This window comes from Medicago sativa, chromosome 4, assembly GCF_051527215.1.
Source record: "Medicago sativa cultivar Bolivia chromosome 4, Bolivia_mono, whole genome shotgun sequence".
NCBI lineage: Eukaryota > Viridiplantae > Streptophyta > Magnoliopsida > Fabales > Fabaceae > Medicago > Medicago sativa.
Genome location: NC_140752.1, coordinates 31528900 through 31549921, shown reverse-complemented (window position 1 = coordinate 31549921; position 21022 = coordinate 31528900). Strand labels below are relative to the sequence as shown.

Genomic DNA, 21022 nt, shown 5'->3' with positions numbered 1-21022 from the left:
TTTTTTCGTTAATTAACGCAACCTAACACTCTATTCTTTAATTAGCGTAATTTGACGTCTTTAATGAAAAATAAACTTAGAAATGCATATATACAATTACAACGCTTTACTTTCAGGTGCGATCATACCAGCACTAATGCACCGGATCCCATCAGAACTCCGCAGTTAAGCGTGCTTGGGCGAGAGTAGTACTAGGATGGGTGACCTCCTGGGAAGTCCTTGTGTTGCACCTCTTTTTGCCAAAATTTCGTGTTCTTTGCACCTCTTTTTGCCAAAATTTCGTGTTCTTTTTGTTAATTAGCGTAATTTTACGTCGTTTTTGAAAAATAAACTTCGATTGTATTTCATTTTTTTCGTTAATTAACGCAACCTAACTCTCTATTCTTTAATTAGCGTAATTTGACGTCTTTAATGAAAAATAAACTTAGAAATGCATATATACAATTACAACGCTTTACTTTCAGGTGCGATCATACCAGCACTAATGCACCGGATCCCATCAGAACTCCGCAGTTAAGCGTGCTTGGGCGAGAGTAGTACTAGGATGGGTGACCTCCTGGGAAGTCCTTGTGTTGCACCTCTTTTTGCCAAAATTTCGTGTTCTTTGCACCTCTTTTTGCCAAAATTTCGTGTTCTTTTTGTTAATTAGCGTAATTTTACGTCGTTTTTGAAAAATAAACTTCGATTGTATTTCATTTTTTTCGTTAATTAACGCAACCTAACTCTCTATTCTTTAATTAGCGTAATTTGACGTCTTTAATGAAAAATAAACTTAGAAATGCATATATACAATTACAACGCTTTACTTTCAGGTGCGATCATACCAGCACTAATGCACCGGATCCCATCAGAACTCCGCAGTTAAGCGTGCTTGGGCGAGAGTAGTACTAGGATGGGTGACCTCCTGGGAAGTCCTTGTGTTGCACCTCTTTTTGCCAAAATTTCGTGTTCTTTGCACCTCTTTTTGCCAAAATTTCGTGTTCTTTTTGTTAATTAGCGTAATTTTACGTCGTTTTTGAAAAATAAACTTCGATTGTATTTCATTTTTTTCGTTAATTAACGCAACCTAACACTCTATTCTTTAATTAGCGTAATTTGACGTCTTTAATGAAAAATAAACTTAGAAATGCATATATACAATTACAACGCTTTACTTTCAGGTGCGATCATACCAGCACTAATGCACCGGATCCCATCAGAACTCCGCAGTTAAGCGTGCTTGGGCGAGAGTAGTACTAGGATGGGTGACCTCCTGGGAAGTCCTTGTGTTGCACCTCTTTTTGCCAAAATTTCGTGTTCTTTGCACCTCTTTTTGCCAAAATTTCGTGTTCTTTTTGTTAATTAGCGTAATTTTACGTCGTTTTTGAAAAATAAACTTCGATTGTATTTCATTTTTTTCGTTAATTAACGCAACCTAACTCTCTATTCTTTAATTAGCGTAATTTGACGTCTTTAATGAAAAATAAACTTAGAAATGCATATATACAATTACAACGCTTTACTTTCAGGTGCGATCATACCAGCACTAATGCACCGGATCCCATCAGAACTCCGCAGTTAAGCGTGCTTGGGCGAGAGTAGTACTAGGATGGGTGACCTCCTGGGAAGTCCTTGTGTTGCACCTCTTTTTGCCAAAATTTCGTGTTCTTTGCACCTCTTTTTGCCAAAATTTCGTGTTCTTTTTGTTAATTAGCGTAATTTTACGTCGTTTTTGAAAAATAAACTTCGATTGTATTTCATTTTTTTCGTTAATTAACGCAACCTAACTCTCTATTCTTTAATTAGCGTAATTTGACGTCTTTAATGAAAAATAAACTTAGAAATGCATATATACAATTACAACGCTTTACTTTCAGGTGCGATCATACCAGCACTAATGCACCGGATCCCATCAGAACTCCGCAGTTAAGCGTGCTTGGGCGAGAGTAGTACTAGGATGGGTGACCTCCTGGGAAGTCCTTGTGTTGCACCTCTTTTTGCCAAAATTTCGTGTTCTTTGCACCTCTTTTTGCCAAAATTTCGTGTTCTTTTTGTTAATTAGCGTAATTTTACGTAGTTTTTGAAAAATAAACTTCGATTGTATTTCATTTTTTTCGTTAATTAACGCAACCTAACACTCTATTCTTTAATTAGCGTAATTTGACGTCTTTAATGAAAAATAAACTTAGAAATGCATATATACAATTACAACGCTTTACTTTCAGGTGCGATCATACCAGCACTAATGCACCGGATCCCATCAGAACTCCGCAGTTAAGCGTGCTTGGGCGAGAGTAGTACTAGGATGGGTGACCTCCTGGGAAGTCCTTGTGTTGCACCTCTTTTTGCCAAAATTTCGTGTTCTTTGCACCTCTTTTTGCCAAAATTTCGTGTTCTTTTTGTTAATTAGCGTAATTTTACGTCGTTTTTGAAAAATAAACTTCGATTGTATTTCATTTTTTTCGTTAATTAACGCAACCTAACTCTCTATTCTTTAATTAGCGTAATTTGACGTCTTTAATGAAAAATAAACTTAGAAATGCATATATACAATTACAACGCTTTACTTTCAGGTGCGATCATACCAGCACTAATGCACCGGATCCCATCAGAACTCCGCAGTTAAGCGTGCTTGGGCGAGAGTAGTACTAGGATGGGTGACCTCCTGGGAAGTCCTTGTGTTGCACCTCTTTTTGCCAAAATTTCGTGTTCTTTGCACCTCTTTTTGCCAAAATTTCGTGTTCTTTTTGTTAATTAGCGTAATTTTACGTCGTTTTTGAAAAATAAACTTCGATTGTATTTCATTTTTTTCGTTAATTAACGCAACCTAACTCTCTATTCTTTAATTAGCGTAATTTGACGTCTTTAATGAAAAATAAACTTAGAAATGCATATATACAATTACAACGCTTTACTTTCAGGTGCGATCATACCAGCACTAATGCACCGGATCCCATCAGAACTCCGCAGTTAAGCGTGCTTGGGCGAGAGTAGTACTAGGATGGGTGACCTCCTGGGAAGTCCTTGTGTTGCACCTCTTTTTGCCAAAATTTCGTGTTCTTTGCACCTCTTTTTGCCAAAATTTCGTGTTCTTTTTGTTAATTAGCGTAATTTTACGTCGTTTTTGAAAAATAAACTTCGATTGTATTTCATTTTTTTCGTTAATTAACGCAACCTAACTCTCTATTCTTTAATTAGCGTAATTTGACGTCTTTAATGAAAAATAAACTTAGAAATGCATATATACAATTACAACGCTTTACTTTCAGGTGCGATCATACCAGCACTAATGCACCGGATCCCATCAGAACTCCGCAGTTAAGCGTGCTTGGGCGAGAGTAGTACTAGGATGGGTGACCTCCTGGGAAGTCCTTGTGTTGCACCTCTTTTTGCCAAAATTTCGTGTTCTTTGCACCTCTTTTTGCCAAAATTTCGTGTTCTTTTTGTTAATTAGCGTAATTTTACGTCGTTTTTGAAAAATAAACTTCGATTGTATTTCATTTTTTTCGTTAATTAACGCAACCTAACACTCTATTCTTTAATTAGCGTAATTTGACGTCTTTAATGAAAAATAAACTTAGAAATGCATATATACAATTACAACGCTTTACTTTCAGGTGCGATCATACCAGCACTAATGCACCGGATCCCATCAGAACTCCGCAGTTAAGCGTGCTTGGGCGAGAGTAGTACTAGGATGGGTGACCTCCTGGGAAGTCCTTGTGTTGCACCTCTTTTTGCCAAAATTTCGTGTTCTTTGCACCTCTTTTTGCCAAAATTTCGTGTTCTTTTTGTTAATTAGCGTAATTTTACGTCGTTTTTGAAAAATAAACTTCGATTGTATTTCATTTTTTTCGTTAATTAACGCAACCTAACTCTCTATTCTTTAATTAGCGTAATTTGACGTCTTTAATGAAAAATAAACTTAGAAATGCATATATACAATTACAACGCTTTACTTTCAGGTGCGATCATACCAGCACTAATGCACCGGATCCCATCAGAACTCCGCAGTTAAGCGTGCTTGGGCGAGAGTAGTACTAGGATGGGTGACCTCCTGGGAAGTCCTTGTGTTGCACCTCTTTTTGCCAAAATTTCGTGTTCTTTGCACCTCTTTTTGCCAAAATTTCGTGTTCTTTTTGTTAATTAGCGTAATTTTACGTCGTTTTTGAAAAATAAACTTCGATTGTATTTCATTTTTTTCGTTAATTAACGCAACCTAACTCTCTATTCTTTAATTAGCGTAATTTGACGTCTTTAATGAAAAATAAACTTAGAAATGCATATATACAATTACAACGCTTTACTTTCAGGTGCGATCATACCAGCACTAATGCACCGGATCCCATCAGAACTCCGCAGTTAAGCGTGCTTGGGCGAGAGTAGTACTAGGATGGGTGACCTCCTGGGAAGTCCTTGTGTTGCACCTCTTTTTGCCAAAATTTCGTGTTCTTTGCACCTCTTTTTGCCAAAATTTCGTGTTCTTTTTGTTAATTAGCGTAATTTTACGTCGTTTTTGAAAAATAAACTTCGATTGTATTTCATTTTTTTCGTTAATTAACGCAACCTAACTCTCTATTCTTTAATTAGCGTAATTTGACGTCTTTAATGAAAAATAAACTTAGAAATGCATATATACAATTACAACGCTTTACTTTCAGGTGCGATCATACCAGCACTAATGCACCGGATCCCATCAGAACTCCGCAGTTAAGCGTGCTTGGGCGAGAGTAGTACTAGGATGGGTGACCTCCTGGGAAGTCCTTGTGTTGCACCTCTTTTTGCCAAAATTTCGTGTTCTTTGCACCTCTTTTTGCCAAAATTTCGTGTTCTTTTTGTTAATTAGCGTAATTTTACGTCGTTTTTGAAAAATAAACTTCGATTGTATTTCATTTTTTTCGTTAATTAACGCAACCTAACTCTCTATTCTTTAATTAGCGTAATTTGACGTCTTTAATGAAAAATAAACTTAGAAATGCATATATACAATTACAACGCTTTACTTTCAGGTGCGATCATACCAGCACTAATGCACCGGATCCCATCAGAACTCCGCAGTTAAGCGTGCTTGGGCGAGAGTAGTACTAGGATGGGTGACCTCCTGGGAAGTCCTTGTGTTGCACCTCTTTTTGCCAAAATTTCGTGTTCTTTGCACCTCTTTTTGCCAAAATTTCGTGTTCTTTTTGTTAATTAGCGTAATTTTACGTCGTTTTTGAAAAATAAACTTCGATTGTATTTCATTTTTTTCGTTAATTAACGCAACCTAACACTCTATTCTTTAATTAGCGTAATTTGACGTCTTTAATGAAAAATAAACTTAGAAATGCATATATACAATTACAACGCTTTACTTTCAGGTGCGATCATACCAGCACTAATGCACCGGATCCCATCAGAACTCCGCAGTTAAGCGTGCTTGGGCGAGAGTAGTACTAGGATGGGTGACCTCCTGGGAAGTCCTTGTGTTGCACCTCTTTTTGCCAAAATTTCGTGTTCTTTGCACCTCTTTTTGCCAAAATTTCGTGTTCTTTTTGTTAATTAGCGTAATTTTACGTCGTTTTTGAAAAATAAACTTCGATTGTATTTCATTTTTTTCGTTAATTAACGCAACCTAACTCTCTATTCTTTAATTAGCGTAATTTGACGTCTTTAATGAAAAATAAACTTAGAAATGCATATATACAATTACAACGCTTTACTTTCAGGTGCGATCATACCAGCACTAATGCACCGGATCCCATCAGAACTCCGCAGTTAAGCGTGCTTGGGCGAGAGTAGTACTAGGATGGGTGACCTCCTGGGAAGTCCTTGTGTTGCACTAGGATGGGTGACCTCCTGGGAAGTCCTTGTGTTGCACCTCTTTTTGCCAAAATTTCGTGTTCTTTGCACCTCTTTTTGCCAAAATTTCGTGTTCTTTTTGTTAATTAGCGTAATTTTACGTCGTTTTTGAAAAATAAACTTCGATTGTATTTCATTTTTTTCGTTAATTAACGCAACCTAACTCTCTATTCTTTAATTAGCGTAATTTGACGTCTTTAATGAAAAATAAACTTAGAAATGCATATATACAATTACAACGCTTTACTTTCAGGTGCGATCATACCAGCACTAATGCACCGGATCCCATCAGAACTCCGCAGTTAAGCGTGCTTGGGCGAGAGTAGTACTAGGATGGGTGACCTCCTGGGAAGTCCTTGTGTTGCACCTCTTTTTGCCAAAATTTCGTGTTCTTTGCACCTCTTTTTGCCAAAATTTCGTGTTCTTTTTGTTAATTAGCGTAATTTTACGTCGTTTTTGAAAAATAAACTTCGATTGTATTTCATTTTTTTCGTTAATTAACGCAACCTAACTCTCTATTCTTTAATTAGCGTAATTTGACGTCTTTAATGAAAAATAAACTTAGAAATGCATATATACAATTACAACGCTTTACTTTCAGGTGCGATCATACCAGCACTAATGCACCGGATCCCATCAGAACTCCGCAGTTAAGCGTGCTTGGGCGAGAGTAGTACTAGGATGGGTGACCTCCTGGGAAGTCCTTGTGTTGCACCTCTTTTTGCCAAAATTTCGTGTTCTTTGCACCTCTTTTTGCCAAAATTTCGTGTTCTTTTTGTTAATTAGCGTAATTTTACGTCGTTTTTGAAAAATAAACTTCGATTGTATTTCATTTTTTTCGTTAATTAACGCAACCTAACTCTCTATTCTTTAATTAGCGTAATTTGACGTCTTTAATGAAAAATAAACTTAGAAATGCATATATACAATTACAACGCTTTACTTTCAGGTGCGATCATACCAGCACTAATGCACCGGATCCCATCAGAACTCCGCAGTTAAGCGTGCTTGGGCGAGAGTAGTACTAGGATGGGTGACCTCCTGGGAAGTCCTTGTGTTGCACCTCTTTTTGCCAAAATTTCGTGTTCTTTGCACCTCTTTTTGCCAAAATTTCGTGTTCTTTTTGTTAATTAGCGTAATTTTACGTCGTTTTTGAAAAATAAACTTCGATTGTATTTCATTTTTTTCGTTAATTAACGCAACCTAACACTCTATTCTTTAATTAGCGTAATTTGACGTCTTTAATGAAAAATAAACTTAGAAATGCATATATACAATTACAACGCTTTACTTTCAGGTGCGATCATACCAGCACTAATGCACCGGATCCCATCAGAACTCCGCAGTTAAGCGTGCTTGGGCGAGAGTAGTACTAGGATGGGTGACCTCCTGGGAAGTCCTTGTGTTGCACCTCTTTTTGCCAAAATTTCGTGTTCTTTGCACCTCTTTTTGCCAAAATTTCGTGTTCTTTTTGTTAATTAGCGTAATTTTACGTCGTTTTTGAAAAATAAACTTCGATTGTATTTCATTTTTTTCGTTAATTAACGCAACCTAACTCTCTATTCTTTAATTAGCGTAATTTGACGTCTTTAATGAAAAATAAACTTAGAAATGCATATATACAATTACAACGCTTTACTTTCAGGTGCGATCATACCAGCACTAATGCACCGGATCCCATCAGAACTCCGCAGTTAAGCGTGCTTGGGCGAGAGTAGTACTAGGATGGGTGACCTCCTGGGAAGTCCTTGTGTTGCACTAGGATGGGTGACCTCCTGGGAAGTCCTTGTGTTGCACCTCTTTTTGCCAAAATTTCGTGTTCTTTGCACCTCTTTTTGCCAAAATTTCGTGTTCTTTTTGTTAATTAGCGTAATTTTACGTCGTTTTTGAAAAATAAACTTCGATTGTATTTCATTTTTTTCGTTAATTAACGCAACCTAACTCTCTATTCTTTAATTAGCGTAATTTGACGTCTTTAATGAAAAATAAACTTAGAAATGCATATATACAATTACAACGCTTTACTTTCAGGTGCGATCATACCAGCACTAATGCACCGGATCCCATCAGAACTCCGCAGTTAAGCGTGCTTGGGCGAGAGTAGTACTAGGATGGGTGACCTCCTGGGAAGTCCTTGTGTTGCACCTCTTTTTGCCAAAATTTCGTGTTCTTTGCACCTCTTTTTGCCAAAATTTCGTGTTCTTTTTGTTAATTAGCGTAATTTTACGTCGTTTTTGAAAAATAAACTTCGATTGTATTTCATTTTTTTCGTTAATTAACGCAACCTAACTCTCTATTCTTTAATTAGCGTAATTTGACGTCTTTAATGAAAAATAAACTTAGAAATGCATATATACAATTACAACGCTTTACTTTCAGGTGCGATCATACCAGCACTAATGCACCGGATCCCATCAGAACTCCGCAGTTAAGCGTGCTTGGGCGAGAGTAGTACTAGGATGGGTGACCTCCTGGGAAGTCCTTGTGTTGCACCTCTTTTTGCCAAAATTTCGTGTTCTTTGCACCTCTTTTTGCCAAAATTTCGTGTTCTTTTTGTTAATTAGCGTAATTTTACGTCGTTTTTGAAAAATAAACTTCGATTGTATTTCATTTTTTTCGTTAATTAACGCAACCTAACTCTCTATTCTTTAATTAGCGTAATTTGACGTCTTTAATGAAAAATAAACTTAGAAATGCATATATACAATTACAACGCTTTACTTTCAGGTGCGATCATACCAGCACTAATGCACCGGATCCCATCAGAACTCCGCAGTTAAGCGTGCTTGGGCGAGAGTAGTACTAGGATGGGTGACCTCCTGGGAAGTCCTTGTGTTGCACCTCTTTTTGCCAAAATTTCGTGTTCTTTGCACCTCTTTTTGCCAAAATTTCGTGTTCTTTTTGTTAATTAGCGTAATTTTACGTCGTTTTTGAAAAATAAACTTCGATTGTATTTCATTTTTTTCGTTAATTAACGCAACCTAACTCTCTATTCTTTAATTAGCGTAATTTGACGTCTTTAATGAAAAATAAACTTAGAAATGCATATATACAATTACAACGCTTTACTTTCAGGTGCGATCATACCAGCACTAATGCACCGGATCCCATCAGAACTCCGCAGTTAAGCGTGCTTGGGCGAGAGTAGTACTAGGATGGGTGACCTCCTGGGAAGTCCTTGTGTTGCACCTCTTTTTGCCAAAATTTCGTGTTCTTTGCACCTCTTTTTGCCAAAATTTCGTGTTCTTTTTGTTAATTAGCGTAATTTTACGTCGTTTTTGAAAAATAAACTTCGATTGTATTTCATTTTTTTCGTTAATTAACGCAACCTAACTCTCTATTCTTTAATTAGCGTAATTTGACGTCTTTAATGAAAAATAAACTTAGAAATGCATATATACAATTACAACGCTTTACTTTCAGGTGCGATCATACCAGCACTAATGCACCGGATCCCATCAGAACTCCGCAGTTAAGCGTGCTTGGGCGAGAGTAGTACTAGGATGGGTGACCTCCTGGGAAGTCCTTGTGTTGCACCTCTTTTTGCCAAAATTTCGTGTTCTTTGCACCTCTTTTTGCCAAAATTTCGTGTTCTTTTTGTTAATTAGCGTAATTTTACGTCGTTTTTGAAAAATAAACTTCGATTGTATTTCATTTTTTTCGTTAATTAACGCAACCTAATACTCTATTCTTTAATTAGCGTAATTTGACGTCTTTAATGAAAAATAAACTTAGAAATGCATATATACAATTACAACGCTTTACTTTCAGGTGCGATCATACCAGCACTAATGCACCGGATCCCATCAGAACTCCGCAGTTAAGCGTGCTTGGGCGAGAGTAGTACTAGGATGGGTGACCTCCTGGGAAGTCCTTGTGTTGCACCTCTTTTTGCCAAAATTTCGTGTTCTTTGCACCTCTTTTTGCCAAAATTTCGTGTTCTTTTTGTTAATTAGCGTAATTTTACGTCGTTTTTGAAAAATAAACTTCGATTGTATTTCATTTTTTTCGTTAATTAACGCAACCTAACACTCTATTCTTTAATTAGCGTAATTTGACGTCTTTAATGAAAAATAAACTTAGAAATGCATATATACAATTACAACGCTTTACTTTCAGGTGCGATCATACCAGCACTAATGCACCGGATCCCATCAGAACTCCGCAGTTAAGCGTGCTTGGGCGAGAGTAGTACTAGGATGGGTGACCTCCTGGGAAGTCCTTGTGTTGCACCTCTTTTTGCCAAAATTTCGTGTTCTTTGCACCTCTTTTTGCCAAAATTTCGTGTTCTTTTTGTTAATTAGCGTAATTTTACGTCGTTTTTGAAAAATAAACTTCGATTGTATTTCATTTTTTTCGTTAATTAACGCAACCTAACTCTCTATTCTTTAATTAGCGTAATTTGACGTCTTTAATGAAAAATAAACTTAGAAATGCATATATACAATTACAACGCTTTACTTTCAGGTGCGATCATACCAGCACTAATGCACCGGATCCCATCAGAACTCCGCAGTTAAGCGTGCTTGGGCGAGAGTAGTACTAGGATGGGTGACCTCCTGGGAAGTCCTTGTGTTGCACCTCTTTTTGCCAAAATTTCGTGTTCTTTGCACCTCTTTTTGCCAAAATTTCGTGTTCTTTTTGTTAATTAGCGTAATTTTACGTCGTTTTTGAAAAATAAACTTCGATTGTATTTCATTTTTTTCGTTAATTAACGCAACCTAACTCTCTATTCTTTAATTAGCGTAATTTGACGTCTTTAATGAAAAATAAACTTAGAAATGCATATATACAATTACAACGCTTTACTTTCAGGTGCGATCATACCAGCACTAATGCACCGGATCCCATCAGAACTCCGCAGTTAAGCGTGCTTGGGCGAGAGTAGTACTAGGATGGGTGACCTCCTGGGAAGTCCTTGTGTTGCACCTCTTTTTGCCAAAATTTCGTGTTCTTTGCACCTCTTTTTGCCAAAATTTCGTGTTCTTTTTGTTAATTAGCGTAATTTTACGTCGTTTTTGAAAAATAAACTTCGATTGTATTTCATTTTTTTCGTTAATTAACGCAACCTAACACTCTATTCTTTAATTAGCGTAATTTGACGTCTTTAATGAAAAATAAACTTAGAAATGCATATATACAATTACAACGCTTTACTTTCAGGTGCGATCATACCAGCACTAATGCACCGGATCCCATCAGAACTCCGCAGTTAAGCGTGCTTGGGCGAGAGTAGTACTAGGATGGGTGACCTCCTGGGAAGTCCTTGTGTTGCACCTCTTTTTGCCAAAATTTCGTGTTCTTTGCACCTCTTTTTGCCAAAATTTCGTGTTCTTTTTGTTAATTAGCGTAATTTTACGTCGTTTTTGAAAAATAAACTTCGATTGTATTTCATTTTTTTCGTTAATTAACGCAACCTAACTCTCTATTCTTTAATTAGCGTAATTTGACGTCTTTAATGAAAAATAAACTTAGAAATGCATATATACAATTACAACGCTTTACTTTCAGGTGCGATCATACCAGCACTAATGCACCGGATCCCATCAGAACTCCGCAGTTAAGCGTGCTTGGGCGAGAGTAGTACTAGGATGGGTGACCTCCTGGGAAGTCCTTGTGTTGCACCTCTTTTTGCCAAAATTTCGTGTTCTTTGCACCTCTTTTTGCCAAAATTTCGTGTTCTTTTTGTTAATTAGCGTAATTTTACGTCGTTTTTGAAAAATAAACTTCGATTGTATTTCATTTTTTTCGTTAATTAACGCAACCTAACTCTCTATTCTTTAATTAGCGTAATTTGACGTCTTTAATGAAAAATAAACTTAGAAATGCATATATACAATTACAACGCTTTACTTTCAGGTGCGATCATACCAGCACTAATGCACCGGATCCCATCAGAACTCCGCAGTTAAGCGTGCTTGGGCGAGAGTAGTACTAGGATGGGTGACCTCCTGGGAAGTCCTTGTGTTGCACCTCTTTTTGCCAAAATTTCGTGTTCTTTGCACCTCTTTTTGCCAAAATTTCGTGTTCTTTTTGTTAATTAGCGTAATTTTACGTCGTTTTTGAAAAATAAACTTCGATTGTATTTCATTTTTTTCGTTAATTAACGCAACCTAACACTCTATTCTTTAATTAGCGTAATTTGACGTCTTTAATGAAAAATAAACTTAGAAATGCATATATACAATTACAACGCTTTACTTTCAGGTGCGATCATACCAGCACTAATGCACCGGATCCCATCAGAACTCCGCAGTTAAGCGTGCTTGGGCGAGAGTAGTACTAGGATGGGTGACCTCCTGGGAAGTCCTTGTGTTGCACCTCTTTTTGCCAAAATTTCGTGTTCTTTGCACCTCTTTTTGCCAAAATTTCGTGTTCTTTTTGTTAATTAGCGTAATTTTACGTCGTTTTTGAAAAATAAACTTCGATTGTATTTCATTTTTTTCGTTAATTAACGCAACCTAACTCTCTATTCTTTAATTAGCGTAATTTGACGTCTTTAATGAAAAATAAACTTAGAAATGCATATATACAATTACAACGCTTTACTTTCAGGTGCGATCATACCAGCACTAATGCACCGAATCCCATCAGAACTCCGCAGTTAAGCGTGCTTGGGCGAGAGTAGTACTAGGATGGGTGACCTCCTGGGAAGTCCTTGTGTTGCACCTCTTTTTGCCAAAATTTCGTGTTCTTTGCACCTCTTTTTGCCAAAATTTCGTGTTCTTTTTGTTAATTAGCGTAATTTTACGTCGTTTTTGAAAAATAAACTTCGATTGTATTTCATTTTTTTCGTTAATTAACGCAACCTAACACTCTATTCTTTAATTAGCGTAATTTGACGTCTTTAATGAAAAATAAACTTAGAAATGCATATATACAATTACAACGCTTTACTTTCAGGTGCGATCATACCAGCACTAATGCACCGGATCCCATCAGAACTCCGCAGTTAAGCGTGCTTGGGCGAGAGTAGTACTAGGATGGGTGACCTCCTGGGAAGTCCTTGTGTTGCACCTCTTTTTGCCAAAATTTCGTGTTCTTTGCACCTCTTTTTGCCAAAATTTCGTGTTCTTTTTGTTAATTAGCGTAATTTTACGTCGTTTTTGAAAAATAAACTTCGATTGTATTTCATTTTTTTCGTTAATTAACGCAACCTAACTCTCTATTCTTTAATTAGCGTAATTTGACGTCTTTAATGAAAAATAAACTTAGAAATGCATATATACAATTACAACGCTTTACTTTCAGGTGCGATCATACCAGCACTAATGCACCGGATCCCATCAGAACTCCGCAGTTAAGCGTGCTTGGGCGAGAGTAGTACTAGGATGGGTGACCTCCTGGGAAGTCCTTGTGTTGCACCTCTTTTTGCCAAAATTTCGTGTTCTTTGCACCTCTTTTTGCCAAAATTTCGTGTTCTTTTTGTTAATTAGCGTAATTTTACGTCGTTTTTGAAAAATAAACTTCGATTGTATTTCATTTTTTTCGTTAATTAACGCAACCTAACTCTCTATTCTTTAATTAGCGTAATTTGACGTCTTTAATGAAAAATAAACTTAGAAATGCATATATACAATTACAACGCTTTACTTTCAGGTGCGATCATACCAGCACTAATGCACCGAATCCCATCAGAACTCCGCAGTTAAGCGTGCTTGGGCGAGAGTAGTACTAGGATGGGTGACCTCCTGGGAAGTCCTTGTGTTGCACCTCTTTTTGCCAAAATTTCGTGTTCTTTGCACCTCTTTTTGCCAAAATTTCGTGTTCTTTTTGTTAATTAGCGTAATTTTACGTCGTTTTTGAAAAATAAACTTCGATTGTATTTCATTTTTTTCGTTAATTAACGCAACCTAACTCTCTATTCTTTAATTAGCGTAATTTGACGTCTTTAATGAAAAATAAACTTAGAAATGCATATATACAATTACAACGCTTTACTTTCAGGTGCGATCATACCAGCACTAATGCACCGAATCCCATCAGAACTCCGCAGTTAAGCGTGCTTGGGCGAGAGTAGTACTAGGATGGGTGACCTCCTGGGAAGTCCTTGTGTTGCACCTCTTTTTGCCAAAATTTCGTGTTCTTTGCACCTCTTTTTGCCAAAATTTCGTGTTCTTTTTGTTAATTAGCGTAATTTTACGTCGTTTTTGAAAAATAAACTTCGATTGTATTTCATTTTTTTCGTTAATTAACGCAACCTAACACTCTATTCTTTAATTAGCGTAATTTGACGTCTTTAATGAAAAATAAACTTAGAAATGCATATATACAATTACAACGCTTTACTTTCAGGTGCGATCATACCAGCACTAATGCACCGGATCCCATCAGAACTCCGCAGTTAAGCGTGCTTGGGCGAGAGTAGTACTAGGATGGGTGACCTCCTGGGAAGTCCTTGTGTTGCACCTCTTTTTGCCAAAATTTCGTGTTCTTTGCACCTCTTTTTGCCAAAATTTCGTGTTCTTTTTGTTAATTAGCGTAATTTTACGTCGTTTTTGAAAAATAAACTTCGATTGTATTTCATTTTTTTCGTTAATTAACGCAACCTAACTCTCTATTCTTTAATTAGCGTAATTTGACGTCTTTAATGAAAAATAAACTTAGAAATGCATATATACAATTACAACGCTTTACTTTCAGGTGCGATCATACCAGCACTAATGCACCGGATCCCATCAGAACTCCGCAGTTAAGCGTGCTTGGGCGAGAGTAGTACTAGGATGGGTGACCTCCTGGGAAGTCCTTGTGTTGCACCTCTTTTTGCCAAAATTTCGTGTTCTTTGCACCTCTTTTTGCCAAAATTTCGTGTTCTTTTTGTTAATTAGCGTAATTTTACGTCGTTTTTGAAAAATAAACTTCGATTGTATTTCATTTTTTTCGTTAATTAACGCAACCTAACTCTCTATTCTTTAATTAGCGTAATTTGACGTCTTTAATGAAAAATAAACTTAGAAATGCATATATACAATTACAACGCTTTACTTTCAGGTGCGATCATACCAGCACTAATGCACCGGATCCCATCAGAACTCCGCAGTTAAGCGTGCTTGGGCGAGAGTAGTACTAGGATGGGTGACCTCCTGGGAAGTCCTTGTGTTGCACCTCTTTTTGCCAAAATTTCGTGTTCTTTGCACCTCTTTTTGCCAAAATTTCGTGTTCTTTTTGTTAATTAGCGTAATTTTACGTCGTTTTTGAAAAATAAACTTCGATTGTATTTCATTTTTTTCGTTAATTAACGCAACCTAACTCTCTATTCTTTAATTAGCGTAATTTGACGTCTTTAATGAAAAATAAACTTAGAAATGCATATATACAATTACAACGCTTTACTTTCAGGTGCGATCATACCAGCACTAATGCACCGGATCCCATCAGAACTCCGCAGTTAAGCGTGCTTGGGCGAGAGTAGTACTAGGATGGGTGACCTCCTGGGAAGTCCTTGTGTTGCACCTCTTTTTGCCAAAATTTCGTGTTCTTTGCACCTCTTTTTGCCAAAATTTCGTGTTCTTTTTGTTAATTAGCGTAATTTTACGTCGTTTTTGAAAAATAAACTTCGATTGTATTTCATTTTTTTCGTTAATTAACGCAACCTAACTCTCTATTCTTTAATTAGCGTAATTTGACGTCTTTAATGAAAAATAAACTTAGAAATGCATATATACAATTACAACGCTTTACTTTCAGGTGCGATCATACCAGCACTAATGCACCGGATCCCATCAGAACTCCGCAGTTAAGCGTGCTTGGGCGAGAGTAGTACTAGGATGGGTGACCTCCTGGGAAGTCCTTGTGTTGCACCTCTTTTTGCCAAAATTTCGTGTTCTTTGCACCTCTTTTTGCCAAAATTTCGTGTTCTTTTTGTTAATTAGCGTAATTTTACGTCGTTTTTGAAAAATAAACTTCGATTGTATTTCATTTTTTTCGTTAATTAACGCAACCTAACACTCTATTCTTTAATTAGCGTAATTTGACGTCTTTAATGAAAAATAAACTTAGAAATGCATATATACAATTACAACGCTTTACTTTCAGGTGCGATCATACCAGCACTAATGCACCGGATCCCATCAGAACTCCGCAGTTAAGCGTGCTTGGGCGAGAGTAGTACTAGGATGGGTGACCTCCTGGGAAGTCCTTGTGTTGCACCTCTTTTTGCCAAAATTTCGTGTTCTTTGCACCTCTTTTTGCCAAAATTTCGTGTTCTTTTTGTTAATTAGCGTAATTTTACGTCGTTTTTGAAAAATAAACTTCGATTGTATTTCATTTTTTTCGTTAATTAACGCAACCTAACTCTCTATTCTTTAATTAGCGTAATTTGACGTCTTTAATGAAAAATAAACTTAGAAATGCATATAAACAATTACAACGCTTTACTTTCAGGTGCGATCATACCAGCACTAATGCACCGGATCCCATCAGAACTCCGCAGTTAAGCGTGCTTGGGCGAGAGTAGTACTAGGATGGGTGACCTCCTGGGAAGTCCTTGTGTTGCACTAGGATGGGTGACCTCCTGGGAAGTCCTTGTGTTGCACCTCTTTTTGCCAAAATTTCGTGTTCTTTGCACCTCTTTTTGCCAAAATTTCGTGTTCTTTTTGTTAATTAGCGTAATTTTACGTCGTTTTTGAAAAATAAACTTCGATTGTATTTCATTTTTTTCGTTAATTAACGCAACCTAACTCTCTATTCTTTAATTAGCGTAATTTGACGTCTTTAATGAAAAATAAACTTAGAAATGCATATATACAATTACAACGCTTTACTTTCAGGTGCGATCATACCAGCACTAATGCACCGGATCCCATCAGAACTCCGCAGTTAAGCGTGCTTGGGCGAGAGTAGTACTAGGATGGGTGACCTCCTGGGAAGTCCTTGTGTTGCACCTCTTTTTGCCAAAATTTCGTGTTCTTTGCACCTCTTTTTGCCAAAATTTCGTGTTCTTTTTGTTAATTAGCGTAATTTTACGTCGTTTTTGAAAAATAAACTTCGATTGTATTTCATTTTTTTCGTTAATTAACGCAACCTAACTCTCTATTCTTTAATTAGCGTAATTTGACGTCTTTAATGAAAAATAAACTTAGAAATGCATATATACAATTACAACGCTTTACTTTCAGGTGCGATCATACCAGCACTAATGCACCGGATCCCATCAGAACTCCGCAGTTAAGCGTGCTTGGGCGAGAGTAGTACTAGGATGGGTGACCTCCTGGGAAGTCCTTGTGTTGCACCTCTTTTTGCCAAAATTTCGTGTTCTTTGCACCTCTTTTTGCCAAAATTTCGTGTTCTTTTTGTTAATTAGCGTAATTTTACGTCGTTTTTGAAAAATAAACTTCGATTGTATTTCATTTTTTTCGTTAATTAACGCAACCTAACACTCTATTCTTTAATTAGCGTAATTTGACGTCTTTAATGAAAAATAAACTTAGAAATGCATATATACAATTACAACGCTTTACTTTCAGGTGCGATCATACCAGCACTAATGCACCGGATCCCATCAGAACTCCGCAGTTAAGCGTGCTTGGGCGAGAGTAGTACTAGGATGGGTGACCTCCTGGGAAGTCCTTGTGTTGCACCTCTTTTTGCCAAAATTTCGTGTTCTTTGCACCTCTTTTTGCCAAAATTTCGTGTTCTTTTTGTTAATTAGCGTAATTTTACGTCGTTTTTGAAAAATAAACTTCGATTGTATTTCATTTTTTTCGTTAATTAACGCAACCTAACTCTCTATTCTTTAATTAGCGTAATTTGACGTCTTTAATGAAAAATAAACTTAGAAATGCATATATACAATTACAACGCTTTACTTTCAGGTGCGATCATACCAGCACTAATGCACCGGATCCCATCAGAACTCCGCAGTTAAGCGTGCTTGGGCGAGAGTAGTACTAGGATGGGTGACCTCCTGGGAAGTCCTTGTGTTGCACCTCTTTTTGCCAAAATTTCGTGTTCTTTGCACCTCTTTTTGCCAAAATTTCGTGTTCTTTTTGTTAATTAGCGTAATTTTACGTCGTTTTTGAAAAATAAACTTCGATTGTATTTCATTTTTTTCGTTAATTAACGCAACCTAACTCTCTATTCTTTAATTAGCGTAATTTGACGTCTTTAATGAAAAATAAACTTAGAAATGCCTATATACAATTACAACGCTTTACTTTCAGGTGCGATCATACCAGCACTAATGCACCGGATCCCATCAGAACTCCGCAGTTAAGCGTGCTTGGGCGAGAGTAGTACTAGGATGGGTGACCTCCTGGGAAGTCCTTGTGTTGCACCTCTTTTTGCCAAAATTTCGTGTTCTTTGCACCTCTTTTTGCCAAAATTTCGTGTTCTTTTTGTTAATTAGCGTAATTTTACGTCGTTTTTGAAAAATAAACTTCGATTGTATTTCATTTTTTTCGTTAATTAACGCAACCTAACACTCTATTCTTTAATTAGCGTAATTTGACGTCTTTAATGAAAAATAAACTTAGAAATGCATATATACAATTACAACGCTTTACTTTCAGGTGCGATCATACCAGCACTAATGCACCGGATCCCATCAGAACTCCGCAGTTAAGCGTGCTTGGGCGAGAGTAGTACTAGGATGGGTGACCTCCTGGGAAGTCCTTGTGTTGCACCTCTTTTTGCCAAAATTTCGTGTTCTTTGCACCTCTTTTTGCCAAAATTTCGTGTTCTTTTTGTTAATTAGCGTAATTTTACGTCGTTTTTGAAAAATAAACTTCGATTGTATTTCATTTTTTTCGTTAATTAACGCAACCTAACTCTCTATTCTTTAATTAGCGTAATTTGACGTCTTTAATGAAAAATAAACTTAGAAATGCATATAAACAATTACAACGCTTTACTTTCAGGTGCGATCATACCAGCACTAATGCACCGGATCCCATCAGAACTCCGCAGTTAAGCGTGCTTGGGCGAGAGTAGTACTAGGATGGGTGACCTCCTGGGAAGTCCTTGTGTTGCACTAGGATGGGTGACCTCCTGGGAAGTCCTTGTGTTGCACCTCTTTTTGCCAAAATTTCGTGTTCTTTGCACCTCTTTTTGCCAAAATTTCGTGTTCTTTTTGTTAATTAGCGTAATTTTACGTCGTTTTTGAAAAATAAACTTCGATTGTATTTCATTTTTTTCGTTAATTAACGCAACCTAACTCTCTATTCTTTAATTAGCGTAATTTGACGTCTTTAATGAAAAATAAACTTAGAAATGCATATATACAATTACAACGCTTTACTTTCAGGTGCGATCATACCAGCACTAATGCACCGGATCCCATCAGAACTCCGCAGTTAAGCGTGCTTGGGCGAGAGTAGTACTAGGATGGGTGACCTCCTGGGAAGTCCTTGTGTTGCACCTCTTTTTGCCAAAATTTCGTGTTCTTTGCACCTCTTTTTGCCAAAATTTCGTGTTCTTTTTGTTAATTAGCGTAATTTTACGTCGTTTTTGAAAAATAAACTTCGATTGTATTTCATTTTTTTCGTTAATTAACGCAACCTAACTCTCTATTCTTTAATTAGCGTAATTTGACGTCTTTAATGAAAAATAAACTTAGAAATGCATATATACAATTACAACGCTTTACTTTCAGGTGCGATCATACCAGCACTAATGCACCGGATCCCATCAGAACTCCGCAGTTAAGCGTGCTTGGGCGAGAGTAGTACTAGGATGGGTGACCTCCTGGGAAGTCCTTGTGTTGCACCTCTTTTTGCCAAAATTTCGTGTTCTTTGCACCTCTTTTTGCCAAAATTTCGTGTTCTTTTTGTTAATTAGCGTAATTTTACGTCGTTTTTGAAAAATAAACTTCGATTGTATTTCATTTTTTTCGTTAATTAACGCAACCTAACACTCTATTCTTTAATTAGCGTAATTTGACGTCTTTAATGAAAAATAAACTTAGAAATGCATATATACAATTACAACGCTTTACTTTCAGGTGCGATCATACCAGCACTAATGCACCGGATCCCATCAGAACTCCGCAGTTAAGCGTGCTTGGGCGAGAGTAGTACTAGGATGGGTGACCTCCTGGGAAGTCCTTGTGTTGCACCTCTTTTTGCCAAAATTTCGTGTTCTTTGCACCTCTTTTTGCCAAAATTTCGTGTTCTTTTTGTTAATTAGCGTAATTTTACGTCGTTTTTGAAAAATAAACTTCGATTGTATTTCATTTTTTTCGTTAATTAACGCAACCTAACTCTCTATTCTTTAATTAGCGTAATTTGACGTCTTTAATGAAAAATAAACTTAGAAATGCATATAAACAATTACAACGCTTTACTTTCAGGTGCGATCATACCAGCACTAATGCACCGGATCCCATCAGAACTCCGCAGTTAAGCGTGCTTGGGCGAGAGTAGTACTAGGATGGGTGACCTCCTGGGAAGTCCTTGTGTTGCACTAGGATGGGTGACCTCCTGGGAAGTCCTTGTGTTGCACCTCTTTTTGCCAAAATTTCGTGTTCTTTGCACCTCTTTTTGCCAAAATTTCGTGTTCTTTTTGTTAATTAGCGTAATTTTACGTCGTTTTTGAAAAATAAACTTCGATTGTATTTCATTTTTTTCGTTAATTAACGCAACCTAACTCTCTATTCTTTAATTAGCGTAATTTGACGTCTTTAATGAAAAATAAACTTAGAAATGCATATATACAATTACAACGCTTTACTTTCAGGTGCGATCATACCAGCACTAATGCACCGGATCCCATCAGAACTCCGCAGTTAAGCGTGCTTGGGCGAGAGTAGTACTAGGATGGGTGACCTCCTGGGAAGTCCTTGTGTTGCACCTCTTTTTGCCAAAATTTCGTGTTCTTTGCACCTCTTTTTGCCAAAATTTCGTGTTCTTTTTGTTAATTAGCGTAATTTTACGTCGTTTTTGAGAAATAAACTTCGATTGTATTTCATTTTTTTCGTTAATTAACGCAACCTAACTCTCTATTCTTTAATTAGCATAATTTGACGTCTTTAATGAAAAATAAACTTAGAAATGCATATATACAATTACAACGCTTTACTTTCAGGTGCGATCATACCAGCACTAATGCACCGGATCCCATCAGAACTCCGCAGTTAAGCGTGCTTGGGCGAGAGTAGTACTAGGATGGGTGACCTCCTGGGAAGTCCTTGTGTTGCACCTCTTTTTGCCAAAATTTCGTGTTCTTTGCACCTCTTTTTGCCAAAATTTCGTGTTCTTTTTGTTAATTA

At 37.0% G+C, this 21022-nt stretch overlaps 60 non-coding genes across 60 annotated transcripts; all 60 read left to right on the top strand.

Annotated features, from left to right (window-relative positions):
- The first annotated feature begins 114 nt into the window (after positions 1–114).
- LOC146928131 (5S ribosomal RNA) lies at positions 115–233 on the top strand. Its single transcript, XR_015009509.1, has one exon. It is a non-coding gene; the product is annotated as a 5S ribosomal RNA (ribosomal RNA).
- Positions 234–462: 229 nt separating this feature from the next.
- LOC146928130 (5S ribosomal RNA) lies at positions 463–581 on the top strand. The gene has a single exon (XR_015009508.1). It is a non-coding gene; the product is annotated as a 5S ribosomal RNA (ribosomal RNA).
- Positions 582–810: 229 nt separating this feature from the next.
- Positions 811–929, top strand: LOC146928129 (5S ribosomal RNA). Its single transcript, XR_015009507.1, has one exon. It is a non-coding gene; the product is annotated as a 5S ribosomal RNA (ribosomal RNA).
- Positions 930–1158: 229 nt separating this feature from the next.
- LOC146928128 (5S ribosomal RNA) lies at positions 1159–1277 on the top strand. Its single transcript, XR_015009506.1, has one exon. It is a non-coding gene; the product is annotated as a 5S ribosomal RNA (ribosomal RNA).
- Positions 1278–1506: 229 nt separating this feature from the next.
- On the top strand, positions 1507–1625 carry LOC146928127 (5S ribosomal RNA). The gene has a single exon (XR_015009505.1). It is a non-coding gene; the product is annotated as a 5S ribosomal RNA (ribosomal RNA).
- Positions 1626–1854: 229 nt separating this feature from the next.
- On the top strand, positions 1855–1973 carry LOC146928126 (5S ribosomal RNA). The gene has a single exon (XR_015009504.1). It is a non-coding gene; the product is annotated as a 5S ribosomal RNA (ribosomal RNA).
- Positions 1974–2202: 229 nt separating this feature from the next.
- Positions 2203–2321, top strand: LOC146928125 (5S ribosomal RNA). Its single transcript, XR_015009502.1, has one exon. It is a non-coding gene; the product is annotated as a 5S ribosomal RNA (ribosomal RNA).
- A 229-nt stretch (positions 2322–2550) lies between these two features.
- LOC146928124 (5S ribosomal RNA) lies at positions 2551–2669 on the top strand. The gene has a single exon (XR_015009501.1). It is a non-coding gene; the product is annotated as a 5S ribosomal RNA (ribosomal RNA).
- A 229-nt stretch (positions 2670–2898) lies between these two features.
- LOC146928123 (5S ribosomal RNA) lies at positions 2899–3017 on the top strand. Its single transcript, XR_015009500.1, has one exon. It is a non-coding gene; the product is annotated as a 5S ribosomal RNA (ribosomal RNA).
- Positions 3018–3246: 229 nt separating this feature from the next.
- On the top strand, positions 3247–3365 carry LOC146928122 (5S ribosomal RNA). The gene has a single exon (XR_015009499.1). It is a non-coding gene; the product is annotated as a 5S ribosomal RNA (ribosomal RNA).
- Positions 3366–3594: 229 nt separating this feature from the next.
- On the top strand, positions 3595–3713 carry LOC146928121 (5S ribosomal RNA). Its single transcript, XR_015009498.1, has one exon. It is a non-coding gene; the product is annotated as a 5S ribosomal RNA (ribosomal RNA).
- Positions 3714–3942: 229 nt separating this feature from the next.
- On the top strand, positions 3943–4061 carry LOC146928120 (5S ribosomal RNA). The gene has a single exon (XR_015009497.1). It is a non-coding gene; the product is annotated as a 5S ribosomal RNA (ribosomal RNA).
- Positions 4062–4290: 229 nt separating this feature from the next.
- On the top strand, positions 4291–4409 carry LOC146928119 (5S ribosomal RNA). Its single transcript, XR_015009496.1, has one exon. It is a non-coding gene; the product is annotated as a 5S ribosomal RNA (ribosomal RNA).
- Positions 4410–4638: 229 nt separating this feature from the next.
- On the top strand, positions 4639–4757 carry LOC146928118 (5S ribosomal RNA). The gene has a single exon (XR_015009495.1). It is a non-coding gene; the product is annotated as a 5S ribosomal RNA (ribosomal RNA).
- A 229-nt stretch (positions 4758–4986) lies between these two features.
- Positions 4987–5105, top strand: LOC146928117 (5S ribosomal RNA). The gene has a single exon (XR_015009494.1). It is a non-coding gene; the product is annotated as a 5S ribosomal RNA (ribosomal RNA).
- A 229-nt stretch (positions 5106–5334) lies between these two features.
- LOC146928116 (5S ribosomal RNA) lies at positions 5335–5453 on the top strand. Its single transcript, XR_015009493.1, has one exon. It is a non-coding gene; the product is annotated as a 5S ribosomal RNA (ribosomal RNA).
- Positions 5454–5682: 229 nt separating this feature from the next.
- Positions 5683–5801, top strand: LOC146928115 (5S ribosomal RNA). The gene has a single exon (XR_015008957.1). It is a non-coding gene; the product is annotated as a 5S ribosomal RNA (ribosomal RNA).
- A 267-nt stretch (positions 5802–6068) lies between these two features.
- LOC146928114 (5S ribosomal RNA) lies at positions 6069–6187 on the top strand. Its single transcript, XR_015009491.1, has one exon. It is a non-coding gene; the product is annotated as a 5S ribosomal RNA (ribosomal RNA).
- Positions 6188–6416: 229 nt separating this feature from the next.
- On the top strand, positions 6417–6535 carry LOC146928113 (5S ribosomal RNA). The gene has a single exon (XR_015009490.1). It is a non-coding gene; the product is annotated as a 5S ribosomal RNA (ribosomal RNA).
- Positions 6536–6764: 229 nt separating this feature from the next.
- On the top strand, positions 6765–6883 carry LOC146928112 (5S ribosomal RNA). Its single transcript, XR_015009489.1, has one exon. It is a non-coding gene; the product is annotated as a 5S ribosomal RNA (ribosomal RNA).
- A 229-nt stretch (positions 6884–7112) lies between these two features.
- Positions 7113–7231, top strand: LOC146928111 (5S ribosomal RNA). The gene has a single exon (XR_015009488.1). It is a non-coding gene; the product is annotated as a 5S ribosomal RNA (ribosomal RNA).
- Positions 7232–7460: 229 nt separating this feature from the next.
- Positions 7461–7579, top strand: LOC146928110 (5S ribosomal RNA). Its single transcript, XR_015008956.1, has one exon. It is a non-coding gene; the product is annotated as a 5S ribosomal RNA (ribosomal RNA).
- Positions 7580–7846: 267 nt separating this feature from the next.
- On the top strand, positions 7847–7965 carry LOC146928109 (5S ribosomal RNA). The gene has a single exon (XR_015009487.1). It is a non-coding gene; the product is annotated as a 5S ribosomal RNA (ribosomal RNA).
- Positions 7966–8194: 229 nt separating this feature from the next.
- LOC146928108 (5S ribosomal RNA) lies at positions 8195–8313 on the top strand. Its single transcript, XR_015009486.1, has one exon. It is a non-coding gene; the product is annotated as a 5S ribosomal RNA (ribosomal RNA).
- A 229-nt stretch (positions 8314–8542) lies between these two features.
- LOC146928107 (5S ribosomal RNA) lies at positions 8543–8661 on the top strand. The gene has a single exon (XR_015009485.1). It is a non-coding gene; the product is annotated as a 5S ribosomal RNA (ribosomal RNA).
- Positions 8662–8890: 229 nt separating this feature from the next.
- LOC146928106 (5S ribosomal RNA) lies at positions 8891–9009 on the top strand. Its single transcript, XR_015009484.1, has one exon. It is a non-coding gene; the product is annotated as a 5S ribosomal RNA (ribosomal RNA).
- Positions 9010–9238: 229 nt separating this feature from the next.
- LOC146928105 (5S ribosomal RNA) lies at positions 9239–9357 on the top strand. The gene has a single exon (XR_015009483.1). It is a non-coding gene; the product is annotated as a 5S ribosomal RNA (ribosomal RNA).
- Positions 9358–9586: 229 nt separating this feature from the next.
- On the top strand, positions 9587–9705 carry LOC146928104 (5S ribosomal RNA). The gene has a single exon (XR_015009482.1). It is a non-coding gene; the product is annotated as a 5S ribosomal RNA (ribosomal RNA).
- A 229-nt stretch (positions 9706–9934) lies between these two features.
- Positions 9935–10053, top strand: LOC146928103 (5S ribosomal RNA). The gene has a single exon (XR_015009480.1). It is a non-coding gene; the product is annotated as a 5S ribosomal RNA (ribosomal RNA).
- A 229-nt stretch (positions 10054–10282) lies between these two features.
- LOC146928102 (5S ribosomal RNA) lies at positions 10283–10401 on the top strand. Its single transcript, XR_015009479.1, has one exon. It is a non-coding gene; the product is annotated as a 5S ribosomal RNA (ribosomal RNA).
- A 229-nt stretch (positions 10402–10630) lies between these two features.
- Positions 10631–10749, top strand: LOC146928101 (5S ribosomal RNA). The gene has a single exon (XR_015009478.1). It is a non-coding gene; the product is annotated as a 5S ribosomal RNA (ribosomal RNA).
- A 229-nt stretch (positions 10750–10978) lies between these two features.
- LOC146928100 (5S ribosomal RNA) lies at positions 10979–11097 on the top strand. Its single transcript, XR_015009477.1, has one exon. It is a non-coding gene; the product is annotated as a 5S ribosomal RNA (ribosomal RNA).
- Positions 11098–11326: 229 nt separating this feature from the next.
- LOC146928099 (5S ribosomal RNA) lies at positions 11327–11445 on the top strand. The gene has a single exon (XR_015009476.1). It is a non-coding gene; the product is annotated as a 5S ribosomal RNA (ribosomal RNA).
- Positions 11446–11674: 229 nt separating this feature from the next.
- LOC146928098 (5S ribosomal RNA) lies at positions 11675–11793 on the top strand. The gene has a single exon (XR_015009475.1). It is a non-coding gene; the product is annotated as a 5S ribosomal RNA (ribosomal RNA).
- A 229-nt stretch (positions 11794–12022) lies between these two features.
- On the top strand, positions 12023–12141 carry LOC146928097 (5S ribosomal RNA). The gene has a single exon (XR_015009474.1). It is a non-coding gene; the product is annotated as a 5S ribosomal RNA (ribosomal RNA).
- Positions 12142–12370: 229 nt separating this feature from the next.
- Positions 12371–12489, top strand: LOC146928096 (5S ribosomal RNA). Its single transcript, XR_015008947.1, has one exon. It is a non-coding gene; the product is annotated as a 5S ribosomal RNA (ribosomal RNA).
- Positions 12490–12718: 229 nt separating this feature from the next.
- Positions 12719–12837, top strand: LOC146928095 (5S ribosomal RNA). Its single transcript, XR_015009473.1, has one exon. It is a non-coding gene; the product is annotated as a 5S ribosomal RNA (ribosomal RNA).
- A 229-nt stretch (positions 12838–13066) lies between these two features.
- On the top strand, positions 13067–13185 carry LOC146928094 (5S ribosomal RNA). Its single transcript, XR_015009472.1, has one exon. It is a non-coding gene; the product is annotated as a 5S ribosomal RNA (ribosomal RNA).
- Positions 13186–13414: 229 nt separating this feature from the next.
- LOC146928093 (5S ribosomal RNA) lies at positions 13415–13533 on the top strand. The gene has a single exon (XR_015008946.1). It is a non-coding gene; the product is annotated as a 5S ribosomal RNA (ribosomal RNA).
- Positions 13534–13762: 229 nt separating this feature from the next.
- Positions 13763–13881, top strand: LOC146928092 (5S ribosomal RNA). Its single transcript, XR_015008945.1, has one exon. It is a non-coding gene; the product is annotated as a 5S ribosomal RNA (ribosomal RNA).
- A 229-nt stretch (positions 13882–14110) lies between these two features.
- Positions 14111–14229, top strand: LOC146928091 (5S ribosomal RNA). Its single transcript, XR_015009471.1, has one exon. It is a non-coding gene; the product is annotated as a 5S ribosomal RNA (ribosomal RNA).
- A 229-nt stretch (positions 14230–14458) lies between these two features.
- Positions 14459–14577, top strand: LOC146928090 (5S ribosomal RNA). Its single transcript, XR_015009469.1, has one exon. It is a non-coding gene; the product is annotated as a 5S ribosomal RNA (ribosomal RNA).
- A 229-nt stretch (positions 14578–14806) lies between these two features.
- On the top strand, positions 14807–14925 carry LOC146928089 (5S ribosomal RNA). Its single transcript, XR_015009468.1, has one exon. It is a non-coding gene; the product is annotated as a 5S ribosomal RNA (ribosomal RNA).
- A 229-nt stretch (positions 14926–15154) lies between these two features.
- Positions 15155–15273, top strand: LOC146928088 (5S ribosomal RNA). Its single transcript, XR_015009467.1, has one exon. It is a non-coding gene; the product is annotated as a 5S ribosomal RNA (ribosomal RNA).
- A 229-nt stretch (positions 15274–15502) lies between these two features.
- Positions 15503–15621, top strand: LOC146928087 (5S ribosomal RNA). Its single transcript, XR_015009466.1, has one exon. It is a non-coding gene; the product is annotated as a 5S ribosomal RNA (ribosomal RNA).
- A 229-nt stretch (positions 15622–15850) lies between these two features.
- On the top strand, positions 15851–15969 carry LOC146928086 (5S ribosomal RNA). The gene has a single exon (XR_015009465.1). It is a non-coding gene; the product is annotated as a 5S ribosomal RNA (ribosomal RNA).
- A 229-nt stretch (positions 15970–16198) lies between these two features.
- Positions 16199–16317, top strand: LOC146928085 (5S ribosomal RNA). The gene has a single exon (XR_015008955.1). It is a non-coding gene; the product is annotated as a 5S ribosomal RNA (ribosomal RNA).
- Positions 16318–16584: 267 nt separating this feature from the next.
- LOC146928084 (5S ribosomal RNA) lies at positions 16585–16703 on the top strand. The gene has a single exon (XR_015009464.1). It is a non-coding gene; the product is annotated as a 5S ribosomal RNA (ribosomal RNA).
- A 229-nt stretch (positions 16704–16932) lies between these two features.
- LOC146928083 (5S ribosomal RNA) lies at positions 16933–17051 on the top strand. Its single transcript, XR_015009463.1, has one exon. It is a non-coding gene; the product is annotated as a 5S ribosomal RNA (ribosomal RNA).
- Positions 17052–17280: 229 nt separating this feature from the next.
- Positions 17281–17399, top strand: LOC146928082 (5S ribosomal RNA). The gene has a single exon (XR_015009462.1). It is a non-coding gene; the product is annotated as a 5S ribosomal RNA (ribosomal RNA).
- Positions 17400–17628: 229 nt separating this feature from the next.
- On the top strand, positions 17629–17747 carry LOC146928081 (5S ribosomal RNA). Its single transcript, XR_015009461.1, has one exon. It is a non-coding gene; the product is annotated as a 5S ribosomal RNA (ribosomal RNA).
- Positions 17748–17976: 229 nt separating this feature from the next.
- On the top strand, positions 17977–18095 carry LOC146928080 (5S ribosomal RNA). The gene has a single exon (XR_015009460.1). It is a non-coding gene; the product is annotated as a 5S ribosomal RNA (ribosomal RNA).
- A 229-nt stretch (positions 18096–18324) lies between these two features.
- On the top strand, positions 18325–18443 carry LOC146928079 (5S ribosomal RNA). Its single transcript, XR_015009458.1, has one exon. It is a non-coding gene; the product is annotated as a 5S ribosomal RNA (ribosomal RNA).
- Positions 18444–18672: 229 nt separating this feature from the next.
- Positions 18673–18791, top strand: LOC146928078 (5S ribosomal RNA). The gene has a single exon (XR_015008954.1). It is a non-coding gene; the product is annotated as a 5S ribosomal RNA (ribosomal RNA).
- Positions 18792–19058: 267 nt separating this feature from the next.
- Positions 19059–19177, top strand: LOC146928077 (5S ribosomal RNA). The gene has a single exon (XR_015009457.1). It is a non-coding gene; the product is annotated as a 5S ribosomal RNA (ribosomal RNA).
- A 229-nt stretch (positions 19178–19406) lies between these two features.
- On the top strand, positions 19407–19525 carry LOC146928076 (5S ribosomal RNA). The gene has a single exon (XR_015009456.1). It is a non-coding gene; the product is annotated as a 5S ribosomal RNA (ribosomal RNA).
- Positions 19526–19754: 229 nt separating this feature from the next.
- LOC146928075 (5S ribosomal RNA) lies at positions 19755–19873 on the top strand. Its single transcript, XR_015009455.1, has one exon. It is a non-coding gene; the product is annotated as a 5S ribosomal RNA (ribosomal RNA).
- A 229-nt stretch (positions 19874–20102) lies between these two features.
- LOC146928074 (5S ribosomal RNA) lies at positions 20103–20221 on the top strand. The gene has a single exon (XR_015008953.1). It is a non-coding gene; the product is annotated as a 5S ribosomal RNA (ribosomal RNA).
- Positions 20222–20488: 267 nt separating this feature from the next.
- LOC146928073 (5S ribosomal RNA) lies at positions 20489–20607 on the top strand. Its single transcript, XR_015009454.1, has one exon. It is a non-coding gene; the product is annotated as a 5S ribosomal RNA (ribosomal RNA).
- Positions 20608–20836: 229 nt separating this feature from the next.
- On the top strand, positions 20837–20955 carry LOC146928072 (5S ribosomal RNA). Its single transcript, XR_015009453.1, has one exon. It is a non-coding gene; the product is annotated as a 5S ribosomal RNA (ribosomal RNA).
- The last annotated feature ends 67 nt before the right edge of the window (positions 20956–21022 follow it).